The sequence below is a fragment of the Acyrthosiphon pisum genome, chromosome A3 (genome assembly GCF_005508785.2).
Source record: "Acyrthosiphon pisum isolate AL4f chromosome A3, pea_aphid_22Mar2018_4r6ur, whole genome shotgun sequence".
NCBI lineage: Eukaryota > Metazoa > Arthropoda > Insecta > Hemiptera > Aphididae > Acyrthosiphon > Acyrthosiphon pisum.
Window position 1 is genome coordinate 30495080 of NC_042496.1, and position 5485 is coordinate 30500564.

General features: G+C 27.2%; 1 protein-coding gene across 1 annotated transcript in view; it reads left to right on the forward strand.

Moving 5' to 3' along the window:
- Nucleotides 1-5485, forward strand: part of LOC100568787 (nose resistant to fluoxetine protein 6) — a 135475-nt gene that overhangs the window by 101360 nt on the left and 28630 nt on the right. The window contains exon 2 of the mRNA XM_016800251.2: nucleotides 3712-3827. The gene's annotated coding sequence lies outside the window, so the exon portion shown is untranslated. The remainder of the gene's footprint in view (nucleotides 1-3711; nucleotides 3828-5485) is intronic.

Here is a 5485-nt window from a genome sequence, read left to right on the forward strand (position 1 = left end):
AAACGTATTTTATTTTGTGCGATTAATCACCTAGTGTGTTAGCCACTTTAATCTATAATCGACAATCGTTAACGTCGCGGTCGTGTCTAGCAGTGCCTATATGTTATTTTATCAACCATTGAACTATATTAAACTTATAGTGACGTTAAAACGTTAAAACGTTTGAAATCATACTTGAGGAATTCCACGGGGGAAAATCGTCTAAATGGATTGGCTCATCTAAGTATTCACAGAGAAATACCAATAAAAAGTAGTGAAGTGGTCGATATTTTTTCAGAAAAAAATAGAAAATTAATGTTCTAAAATTATTATGTATCTAAATAATTTTTTTTTATTATTATTATTATATAATTTAACATTTTTTTTTTTTTATACATATGGTTAAGTATAACGAATAAAAATTAGTAATCTATTAAAATGTACGATATGTTTTGTTATTTTCAGATGTCACGTCATCTAATATGTTAAATAAAAAATTAAAACCCCCCCCCCCAAAGTTCAGGTCTAAGTACGCCACTGCACAGACCACAAGAAAAAATAGTTTAAAAAAATTACAACATTAAAGAACACATCATTGTAAAATTAAGACAGTCATCGATCCGCTCAGAATCTAAAATCTAAAATATATCCGATACATTTGAAATAAACCGATTAAATCATAATTATTAATTTCGTAATCAACAGTATTTGGAGAAAATGATAGACTTGGAATTTTAAAAATCTAGTTTTTACTGTAAAATTGATGCATTTACTGTATACCTTTATGTTAGCTCTATCAAATTTTTATTAAATGATTCATAAAATACAATAATAATATGCTCTCATAAAAATATGCTTGTACTTCTGATATTTATTCACCATCTTAATCAATACCTAATTAAATTAATAAACTAAAATAATAATTTAAATAATACATACCAAGGTATTATGTTAATATTATTATATTATTATAATTCAAATTCAAATTCAAAATTGTAAATTATTTTGGTTTATTGTCATATCAAATTTCAATGAACAAATTGTTTATTAACACGGAACTCTTTGATATAAAAAGTTGCATTATATTATATCCGTGGATTCATCATATTGACGTAACTAGTATAATAATATCTATCATTTATATTCTATGGCAAATCTCAAAGTCGTCGCAGAAGACACAGTCGATTAAAAATTTTAAAATTTCAAAATGTAAAGCAGATATGTGCATAAAACTTACTGCGTTCCGTATAATTTTATTTCTCATAAATCACAATATTATTTTAAGTTGTGTATTCTGGAGCGTTTCCTCATCGGCGTCGCAGTTCACACACGTCACGGACTCCACCGAAACAGTCGATAATTAAAGAAGGTTTGTTTTCATATTATACTTTTGGGGCTTAAATGTACTTTTAAGACTTCAAATAATTATTTAATGTCACGAAAAATGTGCTATCCAAGTGTTGTAGGCCCATACTTTAGTTCCGAACTAGAAATTTATAAAATACGCGAGATATAAACATCGTCGTCGTTCTCCCAGTCCCTAATCGTACAATACTTATAATTTATAGGTGCATACCTATATAGGGTACTTGAAGTATAAATAAATGTTTTGGTTTAATTTATATAAATATATGTTATTACCGATAACAGTCATGATACAATTTTAATTTATAACTGGTGATTTTTTTTCCAAATACAACTTTATAAGTTATAAGTAACTATTAATTTAGTGTAACATACTTAACTTCTGTTGTTCACCTAATATCTGTATCATAGGGATTAGGGACGTATAACCATGTACACATAAAAAGTAATGTTCACGGAATGGTCAACTGCCTATCCTGACGTGTGCACACATATTATTATGAATAATATACTTATATACTCGTCGTATAGGTACTTAATATATAATTAGTGTAATACATATACGAATGTAATTATGTCCCTAAAAATTTAACAGTTATTATTATATCTATTTATTTTTTACACATTAGTAGGTACATTACAAGAACATACACAATGTTCCAAAAATTATTAATTAATATATTATAATTTATCGGTATGGTATTAAATAAATTTATTGAAATAAAATAAACATATCTACTGTAATTATTAGTAATAAGAATAAATCCATGTATAAACTATTGAAATACTTACGAACAAACGAATAACGATTCTGAGTAAAGACAGTGATAACTAATAAATTAATAATATTGTGATTGAAGTAATTTATTTTACTATTATGTTTTAGTACAACAGTAGTTTAAGTCATTTTTGCCCAAAAGATTACATTTGAAAGTGTCATCGTGTATATAAATTATAATAATATACTCAAAAAGTTCCATAAATCCATGAATACCTACTATTTTTAAATTACAAAAAAATAACTAAAATCGTTATTATAAAATCGTTATAATGCATTGTTTTAATGAGTAATTTCGTTCAAATTTGAACTTATAATGTCTGTAAAAATTAACTGTGTTTTGCATAGATTATTTGGATTTTTTGGTTACAGCAGTATAAACTGATTATGAAAATTCTTGTTCTACATTTTCAATCCTTAGCAATAAAAGTTGAAAGTTTTATAAATTTTCAACTATTAATGGTAATTTGTAAATTAGGAGTTTGAGATAAATTTTGTTAGAAATTGAACTTAAATTACTTATAAAAAAAAATCGTGCCTATGGATCTTTACTGTTTCTCAACTGCAATTATAACTACTTATGAGGAATCTTTTATTACATTTTCATATTATAGGTAAACACGGAAAGGTTCGTGTGAATATCTGACTACAAAATATTTTTTAAATTGTCAAGATTATGATGAATTTTTTAGAAATTTGAACCTTAAATGCCTATAAAAAAAACGTGCCTATATATTTCTAATAATTATCTGCTATTATACAACTCACGAGGAACTTTGTATTATTTTTAAGCTTTTTGACCCAACGAATAATATTTTATTGACATTTATAGAATACAGAAGTAAAAACATTTCATAATTAAAATGTCTATAAATCACTGAAAACGAGTCGAAATATTTTGAACAATTTGTAATGTATAGAAAATGATAGTTTAAATCAGGGACTAGTACCTTTTAGTTTTTACGTTTCCGTTTCCGGTTCCAGTACTTAATTATTTTATTAAGAAGTTATGGTTCCGGTTCGGGTTTATGAAAATTTTTATTTAAGGGTTCCGGTTCCAGTATGGAAAATTAATTTAATAGTTTAAGTTAGGGTTCTAGTTAAAACAAGTATTAAACAATTACAAAAATTTATATATTTTATTTATTCTTTATGTTTTATATACCTATAGGTACATTGAAAATATTTAAATAATTTAACATTGAGAACCCGTTTTTTTAATTTAAAAATAAGGGTTCCGGTTCCGGTTATTTGAAAATATTGAAATTATCAATATTTTAAGGGGTTTTGGGTTCCAGAACCGTTTTTTTTCGGTTCGGTTCCAGTCTCTGGTTTAAATATTTGATGGACGTTTTAAATACCGACGGTTTATAGTTGTTGAATAACAACAAGAGAAGAAAATCGTTTTACGAGAATCATATACACATCATTGTAAAATCAAAACATTCATTGCTTCCGAAGTCCGCTCTAAAATACAAACTATTAACTAACACATAATAGTTAGGCACATATATAAAATATAATATCTGTAACGTTTAGGTCATAAGAATGTCATTGAACATTTTACTGCAGGCTGCGTGTTATTTCAGAAATGGTATTCGTCAGTGAAGATTTTCAACTGGGAATAATATATCATAAGCAGACTGAAATGTTGCAGTGTTTTGGAAGACTCAAGTTTTATAGCAGATTTTCATTCGGACACGGGGTATATATTTACTTATTTTTCAGTAGGTTTCTTTTTATTATTGTTAATTGATCAGGGTATGTACTTCAGTGTCCCTACATTATATTTTTTTCTAATTTTTTTTTTTGATTTCTAAAATGCATTTGCCTGCGGGCGCCCACTGCACCCTCCTTCATTTTTTTTTTTATGATTTTAAGCTATCTGAATTTTTCAAACGTTGATTACGATACCTATAATTAGCATCAATAGGTTTTTCTGTTTAAAAAGCTGGAGATTGTAGTTTTTATTTTTAACTATGAGTTCCTACTGTATAATTTTATTCTAAATTTTTTTTTTTTACTTCTAAAATGCATTTGCCTACGGGCGCCTACACCTTCCTTCAATTTTTTTTTTTATGATTTTAAACTAGCTGAATTTTTTAAACGTTGATTACGATACCTATTAGCATCAATAGGTTTTTCTGTTTAAGAAGCTGGAGATTGTAGTTTTTCTATTTAACTATGAGTTTCTACCGTATAATTTTTTCTTTATTTCTAAAATGCATTTGCCTGCGGGCGCCAACACCCTCCTTCAATTTTTTTTTTTATGATTTTAAACTATCTGAATCTTTCAAACGTTGATTACGATACTTATTAGCATCAATAGTTTTTTCTGTTTAAAAAGCTGGAGATTGTAGTTTTTCTATTCAACTATGAGTTCCTACTGTATAATTTTTTCTTATTTTTCTTTTTTTGATTTCTAAAATGCATTTGCCTTCGGGCGCCAACACCCACCTTTAATTTTTTTTTACGATTTTATGTCTAGCTCAATTCTTTCAACATTGATTACCTGATGACCTCATAATAATCATTCTTTGATGAAGTCATTAGCATCAATAGTTTTTTCTGTTTAAAAAGCAGGAGATTGTAGTTTTTCTTGTTAACTATGAGTTTTTACAGAATAATTTTTTCTAATTTTTTTTTTTTTTGTTTTCTAAAATGCATTTGCCTTCGGGGGCCAACACCCACCTTCAATTTTTTTTTTTATAATTTTAAACTAGCTCAAGTCTTTCAAACGTTGATTTCCCGGTTCCCTATAAATATTTCTTCTTTAATGAGCTAATTATCGAGAATAGTTTTTTCTGTTTAAGAATCTAGAGGTTTTTATTTGATATCTTCAGTGTCCCTACATTTTATTTTTTTTTTCTATTTTTTTTTTTTTTTGATTTCTAAAATGCATTTGCCTGCGGGCGCCAACACCCTCCTTCAATTTTTTTTTTATGATTTTAAGCTAGCTGAATTTTACAAACGTAGATTACGATACTTATTAGCATCAATAGTTTTGTCTGTTTAAAAAGCTGGTGATTGTAGTTTTTATTTTTAACTATGAGTTCTTACCGTATAATTTATTCTTTATTTCTAAAATGCATTTGCCTGCGGGCGCCAACACCCTCCTTCAATTTTTTTTTTTATGATTTTAAGCTAGCTGAATTTTTCAAACGTAGAATACCCGGTTCCCTATAAATATTTCTTCTTATATGAGCTTATTATCGTGAATAGTTTTTTCTGTTTAAAAAGCTGGAGATTGTAGTTTCCATTTTCAACTATGAGTTCCTACCGTATATTTTTTTCTTTATTTTCTAAAATGCATTTGCCTGCTGGCGGCAACACCTCCCTTCCCATTTTTTTTTTATTATTTTT